The sequence below is a fragment of the Seriola dumerili genome, unplaced genomic scaffold, assembly GCF_002260705.1.
Source record: "Seriola dumerili isolate Sdu_G_001 unplaced genomic scaffold, Sdu_1.0 BDQW01000242.1, whole genome shotgun sequence".
NCBI lineage: Eukaryota > Metazoa > Chordata > Actinopteri > Carangiformes > Carangidae > Seriola > Seriola dumerili.
In genome coordinates this window covers 3,748,368-3,770,102 of record NW_019174497.1, presented here as the reverse complement: position 1 = coordinate 3,770,102, position 21,735 = coordinate 3,748,368, and the positions used below count along the sequence as shown (strand labels likewise).

General features: G+C 40.2%; 1 protein-coding gene across 2 annotated transcripts in view; it reads right to left on the bottom strand.

Annotated features, from left to right (window-relative positions):
• The window catches only part of kiaa1644 (KIAA1644 ortholog), a 51,047-nt gene extending 48,125 nt beyond the window's left edge, over positions 1 to 2,922 (bottom strand). For both annotated transcript variants that reach the window (XM_022756280.1, XM_022756279.1), the window contains exon 1: positions 2,587 to 2,922. The gene's annotated coding sequence lies outside the window, so the exon portion shown is untranslated. The remainder of the gene's footprint in view (positions 1 to 2,586) is intronic.
• Positions 2,923 to 21,735: the final 18,813 nt, after the last annotated feature.

Genomic DNA, 21,735 nt, shown 5'->3' with positions numbered 1-21,735 from the left:
TAAATTTTGTTCTCCTTAGGGGCTCATACAGATTTAGTGAGATGGTAGCTAATTAGCATTACGTTAGTGTAGCTTTACGTAGAAGAAAGTTGGAAATATACAGTTATATAGCTGACAGCTCAATTTACAGTTAAACATTGTTTTCTGTGTGTGTGTGTGTGTGTGTGTGTGTGTGATAACTGGGGACTCACTTAAGTCTCACCATGACCAAAGATAGACTCTGAAAACGCAGTTTCAGTTTGTGCTCACTCCTAAATAACCTACTCTGTCTGCACTCTGTTACGTCTAGATTTATGGCTGGATTCATCGTGCTGTGATAATAGTTGAACAGAAAATCTTTCTCGGTATAGCTGGGATTTTTTATTTTTTTATTTTATTTTTTTTGCCTCATCTGGACCGTGATAAGAACCACCATCCGTGAGATGATGATAACCACAGTTGTATTAATTTTAGCTCTGTGCCTTTTGACTTTTATGTTTGAGATTCAGGCACCAAAAACTCTTCCTCTGCCAAAAGATTGTCTGCATCTGGTGCCGCCAGCTACTCTGCAGTTTCGACACCAGTTTGATCATCTGTTCTGAATTTGAAATGGTCCTCACTCAAAATTTTCACCTTGAGGGTTTCTGCCAAGCCACCGGTCACGACGCCTCTCCCTGCTCCGCCTCCCCTGGTGTGTGTGTGTGTGTGTGTGTGTGTGTGCGTTTATGTGTGTGCAAGCGCGTTTCTGTATGTGTTATTCTGCCTCTGTGCTTGCATGTTTGCATTTGTGCATATGCCTGGGGCGAATGTGAGTGTGTATACTGTACGTGTGAGTTAATGTGTGCATCAAGCAGACATTAACACCCTCTCAATGTCAATGACTCCTCCTAGTCAGGAAAGTCAGTGAGCCACTGATGGACTCACCATAACCGTCCCCGCGAGGCAGTGCTGTGTCTGTGTTTGTGTGTGCCTGAGACAAGGTGACACAGGAAACAGTCCTCTGCTGATGGCCGATGGCCACAACCAACTGTCCTGACCTCACTCGTGTTTGGTCACTCCTATGGAGGTGATTGTTTTTATGTGACAACATCCAGACTAAACACAAAGTGAGAACGGTCACTGCACTACTCTGCTGCTGAATAATTCTTTTTAAAAGCAAATTCTTCACTTTAGGAGTTTCTGTATAAACACATCCTGCTGAATGGAGACCAGCACTTCACTGTCACTGAAATGAATGGACAGTGAGGCTTAGGCTCATGAAATATCTCTCCTTTTGTGTCAAAACACACACAGTCCAAAATAATAGCCCCTCCATCTCCACCTGTGTTTGCACTGTTCTTTTCTATAATACAGCCCGGCATATCAGTGAATCTTTAAAAAACTTCACTATTCACTGGTTTTCTTAAGTCTACACCACAGGCCTGTTACCAGGAGCCAGAGGCCAACCCCGGTGTCTCCAGACACATTTATCTTATCCATGCAGAAAAATGGCTGCGAGAAGGCTTTGTGACAAATACTGAGCAGAATAGGTCTTTGTTGTTTTCAAGGAGATTTTTCTCAGTCATATTCTGTAAATAACTAAAGCCTGAACAAAGGCAGAGTCCTTGGGGAGCTCATTTATCACATAAATTACACAACTGCTCATCCCCAGTTCATCCAGGAATTATATTTCAAAGTGAGGGGGCATGATGTTTTTATTAATTTGTTCTGTTCTCCCCTTGTCTGGCCAGATTTAAGTGTGAATAATTTCTTCTACTTGCAGTAATTAAATGTGAGGTCTCACCTAAGAGACTCACTACCTCCAATACACACCGGAGAGACTCCGTACCTTCAATGTGCTCGCATGAACACATATGCAGCCACGCACATAGCAAACAAACTCACTTTCTGTGCATTCACACTCACAGCACACACCTTCAAATAATGCTCACTGTCATACAAAATCATAAAAAGCTCACAACTGCTGCCCCTAGGCCAGTTTTCTCACAGACACAGGAGGCGAGAGCCTGATTTTCCACAGAGGAGCAGGCGATTGTGTGAATGAACAAAGGGAATCTCCTTCCTCCTCTGCTCCTCTCTCCCCCAAATCCTATCATGTGCCACCATGCGTCTCCCACACGCCTGTTTCCAAGTTACCGGCAGCGTTGGCTGCCAATCCTGCTTAATTGCCTCCTGTGTAAAGTGACGGCTGATGAGCGGCGATGAGAGTGAGCTGTCCTCGCCTCTTCCTGCAGCTCACTCTCTGCTACCTTGCCAAAGGAGAGACTCCACCTGAGAGCTGTATACCTTTGGGAAATTACACAGTAGTGTTGACCTAGAGTGAAACTTCAGTAACCAACCTGGAGACTTACTGTGTGAAAAAGAATTACCTCTGAAATGTAACTATGGGAGTTTTAATTTTGAGAAAGAAACTACTCAATTGAAGAAAACTGGTCTGTGAGGACATTTAATTTAAGCCTTAATAGGCACTAAGGGATACAGAGCACATGAATAAGAAATGCTTTGAATAGGAGATGTTCTGTCAGAGATAACTAAGTAAAGAACAGGGGGTGAAACAATAACAGCAGACAGTGTTTGTTTTAGAGATAAGCAGCTTTCCTCACTAACCTTGCTTAAGCCTGGAGAAAAGGAAAAGATCTTCTTGCTCACTCCTGCTCGCAGAATTTTTGCCACCCTGTTGCTCCTTGTTCCTTGTCCTTCCTTTGTTGCGTCTTCCTCACAAATAGATCCTCCTCATCGTCAGGACCGGGGCTGGAATTAACAGCTCATGAGGGAAGCCAGGCGGAAGAGAAAGAAAACACACCAGAGAAGAAAAGAAACACACTCTTCTCGCCCCTAAGTCCTTCTTGGCAGTGTATCCCCATCCGTCAGAGCACAGCGACTGAGAGTGAGTGAGTGAGAGAGAGAGAGAGAGAGAGAGAGAGAGAGAGGGGGAGAGAGAGAGATGAAACGATACTGAGTAAGTGGGCGAGTGAGAGAGAAAGTGAGAGAGGGAGGGAGCGAGAGCTTGCTTGTGTGCACTGGAGGGTGATCCTCTATACTGTATGAGCTCCTGTTTATCTCTCTGTCTGTCTCCTCCGCATGCATTCCTTCCTGTCAGGAGTCACGAGGTCAGCTGCTTTTACAGTAACAACACTTTGTTTCCTCTTGAGGGAAAAGACTTCCTGTTAGTTCTCCGCTTAACTTCCCTCATGAGTGAATGAGCTTTTTTTTTTTTAATCCCTTCTCTCGTGCTTTCTCTCTCTCTTGCACACACACACACACACACACATACACACACACACACACACGCCCTCTCGCTCTCTATTCCCCTCTCTAAATTTATTAGCATCCTAGTGAATGTTAATCTAATCTCCTCCCCTCTCCCAACACTGCCTGTCCAGAGGAGACTCCACTGACGAGGAATGTGCCGCAATTTAATTTCAGATATGCACTGTACAAATTTACAAACAAACACAAGCGGCCATCTGCATATTGGGTAGATACTGATGCAATTTGCATGTATAAAGAATTCAAGTGCAAATTGAACTGATACATGGTTCGGAGAAAGAACAGAAAACTGTGTATGTTTGTGGTGAAAAATGAAAAGTGCAGCATGTCATACTTGTGCATGTGGTCTGATACTTTTCTGTTCTGTAAGAATGCGGTTCATGGAAGCTAAAGGAAATGGAGAAATTGTATGCAATGCATAAAATCATAAAGATACAGGGGCTTCAGTAAATGCTCACATCAAACATCAGAATGAGGAAAAAATGTGATCTCAGTGACTTTAACCATGGCATGATTGCTGATTCCAGAGGGCTCATCTGAGAATTTCTAAAACTGCTGATCTCCTGGGATTTTGACGCACAGCGGTATCAACGGTTTACTCAAGATGGTGCACAAAACAAAAAAACATTCAGTGAGCAGCAGTTCTGTGGGCGGAAATGCCATGTTGATGAACAGAGGTCAGAGGAGAATGGCCAGACTGGTAGGAGCTGACAGAAAGGCTCAAGTAACTCAGACCATCAGTCAGGTTTCACTCCTGTCAGCCAAGAACAGAAATCTGAGGCAGCAGTGGCCACAGGCTCGCCAAAACTGGACAGCTGCTGAAGGCTGGAAAAACATGGTCCGGTCTGATGAATCTGGATTTCTGCTGATCCACGCAGATGATCGAATCCATGAACCCCAACCCACCTTGGTGGTATTGGTGGTGTAATGGTGTGAGGAATGTTTTCTTGGCACCACTTAATACCAATCAATCATGGTTTGAATGCCCCTGCCAATCTGAGTATTGTTGCTGACCATGTGCATCCCTCAATGGCCACAATTTCCATGCCACGAATAACTGAGGCCCCACCCAGTATTAGTATGGTGTGCCTGACAAAAAGTGCTCTGAGAGTATATGTTGGTAAACTAAATAACTTTGGGTTTGGACTGTTGGTCATGCAAAACATCTGAACATGTCACCTAGTTGGTATTTTTCACAGTTTTCTGTTATTTTATAAGCAAACCAATAAATCTATTAGTCAAGAAAATAATTGTGAGGTTAATTAATGATGAAAAGAATTGCAGTTGCATCCCTATTTTAATTCTGAAATAGTTTATCGATCTGCCAGTCGCCAGAAAATTTCCAGAAAATTTGATTGATTGATTCAAGTAATTTAAAAAATGCAAATATTTGGAGGTTCCAGCATCTCAAATGTGAAGATTTCCTGCTTGTCTGTATTATAACCTGAATATCTGAGACTTAAAGACTATTTAAAGATATTGCCTTTGACTATCTGCAACAATTAATCAGTTGTTCACAGGACAGGTTTAGTGTGCCATCACGAGCAGATTGGCTTGCTCAAGGACACTATGGGAACTGTGGCACTTGGTGGCTGTCTCCCAGCTGTGTTCATTGACACTTTCCGTGCTGATAGTGGGTCTGAATTAGATTTAAACAATCTAAATTGCTGTTAAAACTGCTGTGAAACGTTTGAAAGCCTGGCTTTACATCACTAAACAATAAAGTAATGACCACTGTAGCTTTTACAACAATTACAGGCGTAAAAAACGAACCAGTATTGTCACTGGTGACTTTGTTGGGAATGTGTCAGCACAGCCTGTGTGTATGGAACATGCCAAAACCTTTCTTCTCTGCTCGGCTGACTCCTGATGTGACATGGCAGCCAGAGAGCCTAAGTGTCTCCCCTGAGTACAGTACATAGTTGGGTCAATATGCACATGAAGTGATAGATCTATCGGGTCACACGTATCAGTGGAAGGTGATTCAGGGGCCAACCTGACAGCTTCCTCAATTATGTTGATAAATTGTCATTATGTCATGAATCACATAGAGAGACACGCTCACCACAGGCTAAGTGACAGAAAGCCTCAGTCACGCCACAGATGAAGTGACAGAGAATCTCTCCGGAGTGGGGAAATGAAGGGTATGAACATATGGCCGTGTCATCTTGAGCGCTGCACGTTTGCCCGCTGCAAGAAGTGCACCCGTGGAGCACTGTGGGTATTGCGCCGTTTTGGTTGGCGGGTGATGCTCCTGGACACACGGCCACATGCAGCAGGAGGAGTGAGCTGTGATGAGGGCCATTTGCTCTCAAAGGAAGGTGGGCTGACGAGGAGGCCTCAGGCAGGTTGTGTGGGGATCGGTGCTGTGTGATGTTCATGCCAGGAGGAGGTATGCAAAGGAGCGATATAATGCATCCCGTGTGTATGTGTGTCCCTGCATGTGGACTTTGTGAGTGTTTGGCGGAAATAACTGTAACTACTCATAGTTACTCATTCACAATAGAGCACATTCCTCCAAGTGCCATCTTTTGTGCTGTTCTCCCTCTGTGACCAACATTTGGTGCAAATTCAAACACTTAGCAAGTGAGAAAGTCAGCCGGAATCAGTTTTTTTTTTTTTTTTTTTTTAAATCATCTTGCATTTGCACTGCACGTGAACCAAAAACCATAAACGTGAAAATAAACATGAAACGGTCACAAAACCATGAAAGATAATTTTGTCACAGAAAAGAGCTGTGATGAAATTCTTGCTGTGATTGCTGTTTTTATATGGAACGCTCACCCACTGTGCCAGATAGTAAATATTACACATTTCCCTTACAACTCTTATGAAATATTGAGTGGCTTGAAATGTACTTGGGAAATGAGGTCATGAGAAATGAATGCAAAGCAGGGAAGCTGTATGGATTGTTCTCTGGTGGCACTTAGTCACAAGATAATGCCTGTGATGAGTGTTTATTAGACAGCAGGTATACTGATGCGTTTATTGTAAGTAGATCAGTCTCATTATATATTGTTTTTCCTGCGAGTTTCTCCTCCAAGTGTCCTCTCCATGGACAGAGGAGTACGCAGTTGGTCAGTGACCACGCTGAGGTGCAGGGCTGTATTCATGACAAGCACCTTGCTTGAACTGTCTTGCACGCAGCTGGCCTTATTAACGATACAAATGGCTGTGAACATGGAGGCGTTCATCACCTCTATCATACCTGTTCCCTCTTACAGATGGAATTAAAATTATCTACTCCAGTTGTCATCTCTGCTCCTGTTAACGGTTCCTCCCTCCTCTGGGAGATTCAGATGATAGCAGTTATTGTGTCTAGTTCCTCCTTTTAGCCAAGCTCCGGGAGATTTCTTTGAATCTTTTTAGGAGGCTCCATAAATGTAGAGGATCAGCTTACACGGTTCACCATTAAACCTGCAGGGTATTTGATACAGATGTGACTTTCAATCTTCAAAAAAAAATGAGATTTCGGCTTAGCTTTGTATTATATGGTCCAAGTGCAAGGAAATGACTTTTTGAAAAGACTTGGCTGTATTTTTTTTTTTCTTTTTTTATTCCCAGGGATCTTTTTCCCTTCTGCAACCTCTGCCAGCCTCCGGAGCTGGGTTATTTTCTATTGTAGAGAATTTGTAGTGGTGGTTTTAAAACGAATTTATGCTAAATGTAGCCCAGCCGTGAATTAGTGTCCTGTAGCTGATGCTGTGTAGTCCCACAGCGCTAAAGTGAGTGAATGTTGTTGTCAAGCTTTTCTCAGGGGCCCTGCTTAAGCGCACTAGATAGAGGTCAGAAGAGCCATGGGGAAGTGTGCAAATCCCTGCAAGTTATTGCATGTCCTCTGGTCTTTAAATGGATTTTGCTAATAGAAACATGCATCCTGCTGCTTTCTAATGACTCTACTATTCATTAAATACCATTTTTGGACATTTAAGTGCATGTTTGCTTTTGTTTTTGCTGAATTTAAAAAGGTCAATACGGGGGATAGAGGTGAATTTGGACATTTAATTCCCTAACTAAGCTCTTATTTGTCACAGTTTTTTCCCTTTTTTTTTATAATCTTAAGAAACAGCCTCCACTGAGGACACAGCTCCTAACCTTACCCTTCTTTTTGATCATATCATGCTACTGCTGACACGGTCTTTACAAAACATATTAGACACACCATCAGCTCTCTGTTAGCCGATCCCCTGACGGCTAGCTGTCCGTGCGCTTTCCTCCTTTCAGGGAAATGTGTCCTCCTAATTGCCTCGAAGGTAGCGTTGCTTGTTGCAAAGCTGTAAACCCCATCTTGAAAGCAATGGGGTGTCACTTAACATCAGCAATTACAAGATTCAATCATAAACTGCTCAGCCATCTGAAAAATATTAGGATAATCATTTTTCCCTGCTTCAAAAACAAACAAAGCCAGTGAACACACTAATATGCTGCTGAACAGGCGATAGTTTTTATGGCCCTGAATACTTGTTGTTCTGAGCCGAGCAGCCGCATTTCTCACCAAAACCAACGTCTGGAGAGAATTACAAAGTGAGATTATATGCATATTTACACACAGAGAAACTAGCTTTCATTGCTGCAGAATACAACTTTAAATGGCATTTTTAGATCAAATTATTGTTTGGTGGACAGATTTTATGAGATTCTGCTGGAGTCGGGAGTAAAAACCTCATAGTCAATTTTTCCTATACTTCAGTTTGTCGACTTAGCACAGCAGAAGAAGTGGAAAGTCTCTCTGATAGGAGTCATACCTCCACTGTATTTTGCTTTCTGTGAATCGGTCTTATGTCTATTCGATGTCATCTCCCGCCGCAGGAGAAGTGACAAATCGGTCCTGGCATCACACTGAAATAGCTTTGCCCTCTCAGAGTCACCCTGTCCAAACTTTGAACTTTTGCAGCCGTCATCATGTTGCCTGGTCAGCAGTGGTGTTACTTTTTCTACTCCACCATCATGATATAATTACTAACATTTGTGTTGTCAAAACACAAAACAACACAACTGTGGTTCTTACTCCATCTGAGTTCTGTGCCTGCATTTTTATTCCAACTAGAGGGTCATTTTAGAGAAAACAGGATACTTTTTAGGGCATGAACAATTACTTGATTAACCCATTAATCAATCAAACATGAATCAGCAAAAATGTTTATAATCAACTAATCAATTCACTCATTTATTAAGGACAAATGCCAATCATGCAGTAAGTTTTCAAATGTGAAGACTGTTTTTTCAGTTTTATATTATTGCAAATCGAAATTCTTATGGTTCTGGACAGTTGGTCGGACTAGCAATTCAGAAATGTCAGCTTTGACTTAGGGAAGTAGGAATGTTTTTGTTTTTTTTCCATAGTTGTCCTATATTTATAAACTTGATTATTGAACAGGTTATCATACAACTAATTTACACATTTAAAAAAAAAATCATTAGTTGCAGCCCTGATACTTATTTTAATAAAATGTTTTGCCCCATAAACAAATTATGATATTTGAAATTATAATGATATATATATTTTTTTTTATCAAATTACTTTATTATTAGATTACTCTGATTCCTCTTCTGCATCAGTTATCAGACGTTTACAGATCGTGCACTAGCAAGTGCAGATTTTTTTCTTCATTGATGTCCAATAGAGCTGCAAGTAATGAATATTTTCATTATAGATTAATCTGCCAATTATTTTATATAGAATGAATAAGTCATTAAATCTACAAATTTGTGGAAAATGGCATTCACAATTTCTCAGAGGCCACAGTGACTGCTTCAGTGATGTCCACAGCCTGAAAGCTGAAGGTTTTTTATTTACTGCCACATTTGACAAAGAAAAGCTGAAGATCCTCACATGTGATGAGCTGACACCAGAGAATATTCAGCATTTTTGCTTTAAGAATGATATAAACAATTAGTTGACTGTCAAAATAGTTGCAGATTACGTTTCTGTTGATCAATTTATCGATTAATCGACCAGTCATTGCAGCTCTGGTATTTACTTCATGGTGCTTTGGTATTTAATGCAAGGGAATAGTTGCCAGATTTGCCAGAGTTATAGAGGTGACACAGATTTGAAAAACAATTAATCAGTCACTAGAAAATTAATCTGTAACAGTTTTGGTAATCAATTAATCACTTAGGGAACTTTTTCAAGTAAAAATGCCATCATTCATTTCTCTGGTTCCACCTTCTTCAGTTAGAGGATTTGCTGCTTTTCTTTTTTTTATATTATTGTAAACTGAGTATCTTTGTGTTTTGATGACATTATTTAGGACTATTTAGGAAAAAATATGACATTTAACAGAAAATACTGAAAGCAGATAATTGATAATGAAATAATTGTTTGCAGCCATAGAGGCCAAATGCTAAATGAAGGGATTTAATTAAAAGAGGTATATCGCACTCACTGGGGAAAAAAAATGCAACCCAAAACCAATCAGGCAAACCTAAACAACCATGTTTGTGAGTCCATGTTTACAGACAAAGACTAAGTTATCTGTTTCCTCCTATCTCTGTGTAATGTGCAGCCAATTACTGGGACCACCTCTTTTTTTTTTTTAATGGTAGATAAATAATTTGCTCTTGAAACAATGTTTGTACAACATATTCAAAAGATGAAGAGGCCAAGAGAAATGTCAGAAGACACAGGACAGCTACATAAAATATTTACCAGCTGTCAATAGTATATCTGCTCTTTTCATCCCTGCCTGTGTGTAAACAACAAAGCCTCAGAGCTCTGTCACTTATCATGATACTTCACTCTGAAGCCTCAGTGGGGACAGAGACCGTCAGTCAAAGTGATAGAGACTGATGAAACTGGAGATCCAAGTAAATTTTGTATGTGGTTTTAGGGAAAAGCTTTCAAAATGAGTTTATGTGACTATCTGCGATACTCCTGTTGGCTAGAACAAAAATAACAAAGCTTCTCTCATCATGGTCATGGACACGGTCACCGTCCCCGTCACGGCCCGAGACGTTGTTATTGCTGTCATAAAGCGCTGGAATTACTTTTGTGTTTGTGAATAAAGATGATGCATTATTACAACAATCCATCCTGGAGATGAAGTTGTTTTTTGTGCAAAGTTTAATAGCTTTTCACCTCAAGAGCAACCGTGTCTTTCGCAGTGATTGATGCTTTCACTGTTGATTTGGTCTGAGATAATTGGTGAGCAAACAATGCAGAGATTCTCAGCACTTAGATCAATTCCACTCTCTGCAGGACCCACGGGCTGCAAAAGGATGTTTTTTCTTGGTCTTCTTTCTTTTCAGCACCGATAATGATATAAAACAGTACTTCAGGACGGCAGGCTGTGAAGATGGCAGTGACTGTAGAATGACTTATGAGCAGTGAGGATGTAAATTAGAAGCTTTTTTAAGGGCTTTGACTTAGACTGACAAACTCATGCAACAGTCTGAAATGAGAGGATGGGAGATAAATGGAAAGAATTAAGGTATTAGTAACTGATCCTGTCACATGCTGACCTTGCCTCAACTTTCTGCCACCTGTAAAGTTAGAGAACGAAAAGAAATCCTTCAGAATGAGCATGAATTGTCACTCATAAAAGCAATCCTGTGCTGCCTTCAAAGCAGTTTGATTTCATTTTTTTAATCCTGTGTTATTTTTTTATTTATTTTTTTTTTAGATTTTGCACAGTCCCATAATAGTTCAAGAAAGGAAATAAAGGAAACAAATTCATTCAGCTGCTGTCTTTTTTGCACCGAGCGGTACTTCAAGAACTTTCCCCTTCACCTCTAATAAGCCTTTTATAGCTCAGGCTTCTGCACCATGCCGACCTGAAAGCTTATAGCTTTAGGCTGATAGCTTCAGCAATGTGCTGCCGCAAATGAAAACCAGACAGTGAAGCGCAGGAGAGACCATCCAAGACGATACGTTGAAATACAACTTAGTCTGCCATCGCCGCAAAAAAACGGTTTAATAGCAACATTAAGCTGCAAATCTTTGTTGCAAAAGGCTTTTGTTATGTCTGTCCGAGTCAAATCTAGCACACCTGGAAGTCTGGTTCCTTGTATCTCAGATGGTGATTTACATCTCTCTGACTTGTTGACCCAGGTGCTCTCAGAGAGGAAAGATAGATCTAAAGTTTGATGACATGAACTCTTCTTTTATGAGGTTTTGAACACAGAGGCATTCTGGGCCAGACACAAACGGTGCACTGCCAAATTCAACTGTGACAGCAATGAGAATCTTAGAATATAGTTTACGGCAATATTTCACTTTAAATTATTATTTAGAGCAATGAAAATAGTCTGTGCCTTAATAGTCCACTTTTAAAAGTGAAAGCATATTAAAGTGATTGGAGGTCTGAGGCACAAACTGACCTCCTGACCCCAACATTTTTCTCCACTTCCAAGAAATCCAATTTGGCTTTGCTAACCTTGCAACATCTCATCTCCAGTTTCTATTTATCTGCTCAATCCTCCATTTTCACCTTTTCAGGATAGAAAATGTGGATGGAAAGAAATCAATATTATGATTTAATTATTATTTCTATTCCCTACCTTTCTGTTAACCAAAAGCTTTAAGAAATTAATGTGCTTGGCTTTGTTTGATCTGAATAATTCCTCCTTTCTTTCTGAACAAAGTTCAGTCTTTCATTATTGCTTTACAGTGTCAAGCTGAGGCTTGTTTGAATAGGAACACCTTACCCGGTGACTGGATGCCATCTATCTCAGTTAACAATTTCTTATGGAACAACAAATTGGTTTTAGGAAGCCCCCTGAAAAATACCACAATTGGATGTTTGTTGTAAGAGGGTAGAGAGAGTTCTGATGCTGTCTGTATAAAGCCAGTTCAAGAGTCTGCAACCATGTTAGCAGCTCTGTGAGCCTGTATTTAGACACAGTGGTGCTTTGAGCTAAATTATAATCTGTACACTAAAATGCTCAAAATGAAAATGCTAATATGCTGATGTGAAGCATCAATTTGCTCACCGTCTTATGATTTATCATGATTCATCCTAAAGGGGAATGTCTGTACCAAACGCATTGCAATCCATCCGATAGTTGGCGAGATATTTAACTCAAAATCACAAATGTTGGCGCTTGTGCAAAAGTCGGAGATCACCAAAGTCAGTAGGATTCATCCTCTGGGGAACATGAATGTCTGTACAAAATGTCATGGTAATCTGTCGTTGTTGGGAAAGTTCAGTCTGGATCAAAGTCATAGACCGACCGACTAACATTGCTATCCATAGCTCCCTCCTGCTAACATGGCTAAAACTGCCACCACTACTGAAGTGCATCTAACACTATAGCTGCAACTTATTTAAATAAACCTGAAAGCTAATGTATATAAAAATAACTTATGTAAAAATCCACAAATACCTCAGGTAGCATTTACCTTAGGGATAAAGACTGCTGAATTATACAGCATCATCTGCACTCCTGTTTATGAGAACAGTGAAGGCTTTGTATTCTCAGAGCCCCATTTTGACTTCTCCTTTGATTTTCCATAAATGTAACAGCCGTCTGTGTCTGAACCGGAGAGGAGCAGTTGCAATGTTAAGATGGTATTCAGTTCTCTGGCACAAACATTAACGTCCATTGAGGCTTTAAAGGAAGTCCTCCACAAGGCTTTCTACAACGAGGGCACACAATGTCTGACAGCGCTGCACAGGACTATTTATATTATGTTTACATTTGGGGCTTTTAGAGACATACTTATCCAGAGGAACTTAAAATGAGTCGGTATGTAACAGCTCAGGGACACAGTCATGTGATGTTCAGTTGCTGTGGGGACTGACTCTCTCAAACTTCCTCTGTAACTACAACACTGCCACACCACTGTTCCTGGACAGAGTTATGGTTAACAGTGACTTGTAAAGCACAACATTGTCACTAACCTCCTTGCTCTGTGAACCCTCTCCCTCTGCCTGAACATTGATGTGTATTGAATATAAAATTGTACGTAACAGAGGAAAACGGCTTACCTTCCTGTTGGTGAAGCTGCGAATATAACATATTTGAATTGAAATAATGCCATCAATCAATCAAAAACGTCTGTTTATTGACTTGAAGTTCAATAAATCCCACCCCTGAGCAGCTGATTGCATTACTTGTAGGGCTACAGGTTATGTTAAAAAAAAAGAAAAAAGAAAATGTTAGTTAAGTTTATGAGTTATTCTTCATCCTAAAATCCTTTTCTCATGTAAAAGTGAAATACTGTTTGAAAACACATGTTAAAACCTAAATATAACCACAGTGTTACTTGTCCGAGTATGTTTTTTTTTTTATAGTTTAAACCATTCAACGATTACGTTAGCACAAAAAACATTTTTAACATTAGCATGAGCTTAAAATACAGCTGATAAAATCTGCTAGCAGTACCTGACACAATCCACAGCTGTGGCTAGAAATGAGAAGTCAGCTGATAAATATGTAACAATGCCTCTTTAAACTTACAAAAACTTTGAAAACAGACATATAGATGAGCCAGAAGAAGACCACTACTCTTTTATCTGAAATAGTTGTTGATTAGAGAAGGAATAATGATCAGCACTTCGTCAATCAGCATAAGAGCTATTTCATGATTGCACAAGGTCGTTAGATAACTGTTCAGACACATTCAAGAGCCCTCGTGTGTGTGTGTTGTCTGTGTGTGTGTGTGTGTGTGTGTGTCTTACTGCATAAATCAGGTGACCTGAGGATGTGAGTGGAGCTCTCTGGAGCACGCCTCTCATGACTGATGAGCTGACCTCTGACCTCAGTGTGTGTGACGGCATTACAAGATCCTCCTGCCTTTAATATGAACCCTATATCTTATTCCCAGGCTCTAGTTAGATAAATTATAGTACGTTCTGGTTGTTTAAAAGTTTCTTCTCTATCTATAAAAAGCAAAGTGTGGATAAGTGTAGCATTTGCAAGTTGTTTGAACTGCTAGGGTTGGTTTCTGAACAGATACTTTAATTAGAATGATCAGAAAAAAGCCATACTCTATATGAGCAGCTAAATTAAGAAATCTAAAAGCAGCCTTGATAACAGTTGATCAAACCCTGCAGGTCTAGATCAGTGAGTGTTCCAGGTTGCTGTAAAAAATATTTTTTTTCCCCCCAAAAAATAGGACAAGCCGCTACAGTGATGATTAATGTATGAAGGAAGTACATTGATCTGAAGAGAGTGGAGGTGAATGCAACTCTATTGCTTGAAGCATGTGTGGTTAAACAGCAAACTGCATAGATTGTCAGAATAATTCATAACTATTGATTCTCGCGACCTTCCTTTGGCCTTCAAGGTGGTGTAAGGACATTTTTCAAGTGTGCATACTATGCTATACAGGTGTGAGTTGTATAGATGAATGATGACCTACTGTGTGTATGTCCTCTGTGTGTGTGGAAGTGAGGCCTGCTCCGGCCTGACTGTCAATCATAAGCAGCCTGATTAGAGTTACATGTCATTAGCTCAGTGACTCATGGAAGGTCTTGTAGGGCTTCTACTGACAAGACCTTGGATAAATCAAATATAGGCTCATGTAATACCTGTCCAATCAATATTTTGTGATAAATCAAAACCCAGCAAAGACATCTGTAGGTCCATGTGCAGGATATCTGCAGGTGGTTTTAAAAAGCAATGAATATAGGTTCATCAAAACAAAAAGAAAAGTCAGTCATTTACAAAAATCTTGAATATTGTTTCTTGCCTGGTAGTAACATTAGTTTTTTTGAGTTTTTTTGTATGTGATTGCTGGCTGTTTGGAGATTTTATTCATTTATAAACCTCAAGTGAGACTGATGTGTCAATACATTGTGCGTACAGGAGGATATGCAATGCTTTTTGTGGAGTTCAAGCCAGCGGCATCACATGTTTGGCAAACACTGTTTCCATTGTTGGCGGCAGAGGCTAGGAAGCTTATCAAATCAAATGGGACAGGCTGGTTTGAAACTGCTGATCTCCTGGGATCTTCACGCGCAACAGTCTCTACAGTTCACTCAGAATGGTGTAAAAAACAAAAACACATCCAGTGAGCGGCAGTGCTGTGGATGGAAGTGCCTTGTTGATGGGAGAGGTCAGAGGAGAATGGCCAGACTGGTTGGATCTGACAGAAAGGCTCAGACCACATCAGGTTTCACTCCTGTCAGCCAAAAACAGAAATCTGAGGCTGCAGTGGTCACACACTCACCAAAACTGACCAGTTGAAGACTGGAAAAACGTGGCCTTGTCTAATGAATCTGGATTTCTGCTGAGGCATCAGATGGTTGGGTCAGAATTTAGCATCAACTGCTTGAATCCATGGATCAAACCTGCCTTGTGTCAACAAGCCAGGTTGGTGGTGGTGGTGTAAAGTTTTCTTGGCACACTTTGAGCACCTTAATACCAATCAATCATTATTTGAATGCCAGAGCAGATGTAAATTTTGTAGCTGACCATGTGCATCCCTGTATGGCCACAGTTCACCATCTTCTAATGGCTACTTCCAACATGATAACGCAACATCTCACAAAACGTTGTCTCAAACTGCTTTCATAAACATGACATTGATTTCATTGTGTTTCAGTGGCCTCCCCAGTCACCAGATCTGATCCAATAGAACACTTTTGGGATGTGGTAGAACAGGAGATCGGCAGCATAAATGTGCGGCTGACAAATCAGCAGAAATGATTGTGATGCAATCATGTCAACATGAACCAGAATCTCACAGGGATGTTTCCTACATCTTGCTGAATTCATGCCAAGAAGGAGAACTGAGGCTGTTTTGAGAGCAAAGGGAGGCCCGACCCAGTATTAATGTGGTGTTCCTAATAGTGCTCCATGAGTGTATATTAAACTGCAGGTTACCATAGCAACAGTACTTGTACTTCATGCTACATTACCAGTTAATTCTCACTGGGGAAACTGGAACAATAACTATGGGTTAATCCGTCTACAGAGTAACAAATAAATATAATAAAACTGATGCCAATGGTAACAGAGCTTCTCTTTTTACCTGTGGTAATTGGCCATTGGTCAAAGTGGTAGAAGAAATACTAAAAATGCTCTGTTACAAGTAAAAATGTTCTGCATTCAAAAATGCACTGAAGTAAAAGTAGCATGCAAAATGTACTTAAGGTACCCAAAGTAAAAGTATTCCCTATGCAGACTGGTCACTTACTAAATGTTATAGTCTTATTATTATTGGGTAACTGTGTCTCAGGGACAGTGATGAGCAACACTGGGGCTCCACAGGGGACTGTTCTGGCTCCGTTCCTCTTCACCATGTATACGGCTGACTTTAAATACAACTCTGAGTCCTGCCACATCCAGAAATACTCAGATGACACAACTATTGTGGTGCGTATCAGGAACGGGCAGGAAGAGGAGTACAGGGATCTGACAATGGCCTTCAGGACATTGAGGTGGTGCACACATACTGTATAAATACCTAGGTGTGCACCTGGACAGTAAACTGGACTGGTCCTTGAATACGGATGCCATCTACCTGAAGGGGAAGAGCTGGCTCGCTTTTCCTCAGGAAGCTCATGTCCTTTGACATCTGCAGTGAAATGCTACACATGTTTTATCAGTCAGTGGTGGCCAGTGTACTCTTTTATGCTGCAGTCTGCTGGGGCAGCAGCATAAAAGACATGAACACAAGGAGACTGGATAAGCTGGTCAAAAAGGCTGGGTCTGTGCTTGGCAGGAGTCTGGACTCACTCAGGACTGTTGTGGAGAGACACATGCAATGTAAGATGGAGGCCATCTTGGACAATACCAACCATCCTCTACACAACATTCTGGCAGGACAGAGAAGCAGCTACAGGTGCAGCAAAGTCTCATCTCACTGCGCTGCAGAACAGAGAGGTTCAGGAGATCCTTTGTTCCCACTGCCACCCGGCTGTACAACACCTCAGCCAAAAGTCATGCATTCAAAAATCTACTTAAAAAAAACCCAAAAGTATTGGCATCAAAATGTACTTAAAGCACCAAAAGTAAGGGTATATATCGTATTGTTATATTGGTATAGTATTTTTATTATGTTATTATGAAATTATGTGGCGATCACTTTAATGTTGCTGATAGTAAAGGTGGGGCTTATACTTTATATACTACTGGGAGGATTTTGTGAATTTCCCTCCAGGGTCCTTAAAGTCATATTTTGCATTATTAGTCAGAATCTAGAACAATTGTCAAATAAATGTAGTAGAATAAAAAGTCAAATGTTTGGAGTTGAAGCATGAGGTAGCAGAAAATGCTAATACTCATTTAAAGTATCTCAAAATTGTACCAAAACGCAGTACTTGAGTTTATGTACATATTCCAACACACTATGACAGGAAAACACCTGAAAGTAGTGTTCATCAAGTTGTAAATCCCTTACGTACACTCAGGATGATTTAGTCTTGCTTTACCGATAAAGTGCAGTAAAGTACTATCTGTCAACTAGAAGCTTAAGTTTAAGCGTACCAGAGAAAGTAACCTCTCTACTGAGGCATCCGAAAGTAAAACACCCATACCAATGCAGTGTTTCTGACTCCCACAGGAGAGAAACAAAAGACAAGGAATTTCTTTTCTGTTGATCAATATGCTATCACAGAAAGCATCAACTACCACTGGAGAGGTGTCCTGCACCAACACTCTACATTAGTCCTGCCAACTCATTCCTGGATTATTTTAAAATGGTGTCCTTGGTCATCAGCCTAAAATCATGCAGTAAAAAGAAACAGGCTCCTCTCACACATAAACATTTGTTATTCCATCCAGTGCTTGGGTTTGGCTTCACAAGACAAAACTGTCCAAATCATCCAAGAATGATTCATCAGCTCGAGATCATTTGTGAAAACAACAATATAATTTTAATAGCTCAAAGGAAAGAGCTGGGAACACAGAGTACAGAATAAAGCAATTAAACTTTGTTAAAACAGCACGATGATGAATCTGTATATCAGAAAAAGAGTTACTGCAAAGGTGACGTGTCCAATAAATAAACACTTTGTACTTGTAACAGATCTTATTTGGAAAGTTTTTATTTAAAGTGTGCAGTGTAATAACAGACGCTGCGTTGCGTGGTGAGTTCCTCTTGTATGCTATAGTCACATGCTGCTAGTCTAAGTCTTCCTCCCTTAGTCTGTTGCTTTTCAGGGAATCGCCCTAAATTAAGGCCAAGAACCGAGTGTCTCCGAGACCCCCAACAAGGAAGACAGATGGGCAAGAGATTTATTAGCAGTATAGAGCTCGTAGCTCCCTCAGGACCTGCAACACGTCATTTCTTGAATGAACGGAGACCTGATATAAGCCCTGTGTAAAGTCTTGGCAAATTCTTTTTTCTCCCTCTTGTGCTGTGACAATATTTGAATTAGCAATATTTATTTGAACACTGTAAAGCTCATGGGTCCTCAGCTTCGGTGCCGAAACACCTGCAGGGCATCGTGAGATTACTCTACAGGGTTGAGAGAGTGATAAACGACAATCTGATTTGCAAATATATTATCCTGTTTATTATATATGCAATAAATGCTTTGTGAAATGAAGGAATTTCACTACCGCGAGGCTTCCACCAGTGGGTCCTCAAATGAGACAAAAATTCAGATTTTAGGTCCGCTCAAATATGGCATGAGAATTTGTCTGTTTGACTTCCTTGTTATCAAATCATTCTTCAAAGAATTGATTTCTGATTTCTCAAAAAAGCCAAATGAGATCTGCTTGAGATATTTTGCTCTTCCGTTTTGGATTGGGAGTGCTGTGCATTGTGTTTTAGTTTCCCTGGGATCTGAAGAATAGTGCAGTTCAAATCATAGCCAAGTATTCTTACTCAAACCTCTGTTGAGTGAACAGTGACACTGTGTTTTTTGAGATCGCCTTGAGGAAAGGCAAGATTAGCTTTGATCGTACACACACACACACACACATAGATGTATTGTGCTTGTCGTTCATCTGTTCTCACTGTTTGATGCCATCTGTCAATTCTTCAGACTTAATGCACCTCAGGGTCTATGTCATGTTTGTGTGTGTCTCTGTGTGGGGTCTAGGTATTACTCATGTTGTGGGGACCTACATCTGTTTACACAGACACTTTATGGAGAATTGTCTGTCTTACGGGGACAAATAGCAAGTCCCCATGACATAGTAGTTATGGTTAATGTTTTAGTGAGTCTCCAGTAAATTCATGTAAGTCATGTTCTATGAAGTATGTGTGTGTGTGTGTGTGTGTGTGTGTGTGTGTGTGTGTGTGTGTGTGTGTGTGTGTGTGTGTCTTTGAGACAGACTCTCTTGCCCTCTCAAAGGCCTTGTAAAGAGCAGACAAGGTTATTTCAGTTTGACTTGATTTGTCGTGAATCACAGAACATTAACTCAGCATGACACAAGACAGACACTCCACACGGACTCCACACAGACCAAACACTTGGAAGCCCACTGCATGCTGCCATTGCTCTTTCTTTTGGTTCAACATTTTATCACCAAGATGGCATTTAGCAGCACACATTCAATATGAAATCAACCACCATGCATCTTCAGACATTTAAGGGTATATCAGTCATGTAACATTAGCAAAACTGTGAAATATTTTTGTCCTTAGTAAATTGAAACACAATTTTACCAAATTTTGAGCCAAATAATCACACTAAATGTCAGCCTATCCTCAAGGAGTCCCTTACCTTTTTCAGTGAGGCTGTGGCAGGCGGTGCTCAGAGCAGACACCCACACCAGGAATTCAAATTTCAATTGTAGAGTGTAAAATCTATTTTATTTAAAGCTTAACAATGAGTAAATTGTATGATTATGAGATATCTAAGCAAAAAAAGTTAAAAAAAAAAAAAATAGTAAAGATACCTATTAATACTTTGTCAAATCTCTCTCTGCAACGGCACCTCAAAAGTCAAAGTCAAAAGAAAAAAGAGAGCTGAGTTCTGACACCTATATCAAAGCAAAGTTCCAGGTTATACAGGTGGAGCTTAGAACCAACTCACACTAACTACAAATATGGTTAAATCATAAGACACACACATGCTATTGGCTAAGGCTCTGTTCCTCTAAATCAAACAGGAGACATGTGACAAGAAACAAAAATAGGTTACACACAGTTTTTCTAAACTGGCATAAATCATAGAGGTCAAAAGGCGTCAAATGTCAGTTATACACACAGGTGCTTGGCCCCTTTTTTTTAAAGAACCACCGAAGGCTGTGTATACTAAGTGGTGCATATTACACAGGATGCTCTACTAACTTGGCTTAATGTTGAGACACGGGATATGGCATTGACCTTCAGGCACACACTGGCCCAATTCCAATCCAGCCCCTACCCACTCTCACTCACTCAGTTTGTGTGTTCGCGTGGGGGGTGGGGGTCTGCCACATTATGTGTTACTCCAAACCAATTATGCATTGATGCAGGCTTGCAAACCGCACTGCCAGAGAGGTGCAGTCCAGGATGGGTGAAGTGCCACAAACCTACAAATGTGAGTTACAAATGTGCAGTTATTTCCAAAGGAGAAATAATAAGTTGCCTCACTTCAAAGAGACATTTAATTGACAATTGTCGTACATATGTGACGAATTCAGAAGTTAACATTGTATGTATGTCGTTGTGTACCCAAGAACACTACATGTGTTTTTTTTTTTGTTTTTTTTATTCGACTTGATTGCCTGTGTTGCACAATTTCAGGAGCTATGAAGAACCAAGGTTATAATCAGATTAAGATCAGCAAATGAAAAAAAAGAAGAAATGTGGCCAAAGAGGCATGGGAGTGAGTTTTCATTGGTTCGATTAATAATTTTACTTTCACAAGCTTACTATGCCATGAATGTAATTAGTGCCATGTGTTTGCCCACACACCTACATCTTTTAGATAAATATTTATTTAATTACTATATCCTTTCTGAAATCTTTCCTGTTTCTGTCAGAGAAAGGCGAGGGCGTCCCAAATCTTGCCGTTGTCTTTATACCTTTAATTAAGAGTCATTTTCAGGAGTTGCATTCTCCAGTTAAGCTTTCATTTATATCGTATTACCTTCACTCATTTGGCCAAAGTCACTTACATATGAGAGATATCAGATCAGGACCTTCAGTATTTGGGGAAAGTAGCTTGTGGAAAATAAGGTGTGACAGATTAAGGAGCTACAGCTTTCATTTCAATGTCATTTCAGATACATATTTAATTAACATTTAGGGGAATATAAGAATCGGATCAATCTTGATATTGGCAGTAATGAAGGACCTGAATCGGGACCAAAAATAATGTTTACTTACCTGTGAAAGAGGTGAAACTATTAGTTGATCAGTCAGAAAATTAATCTGCAACAATTTCGATAATCATTTAACCATTCAAGTCATTTTTTGAAATAAAATTGCAGAGGCCTTTTAGTTGCAGCGTGAGCATTGAGTATTAAATGGTGGTTGTCTTTGTATTCCAGGATAATAAACTGAATCATTGTGTTTGGGACTGTTGAGGATATACATTTAAAAAAAATTTGTTACACTTTAATAGATTGAACAATAATTGAAAAACTACTTGGCAGATTAGTAAATGATTAGAATAATCTGTAGCTACAGCCGTAGTTACAATATGAAGAAGA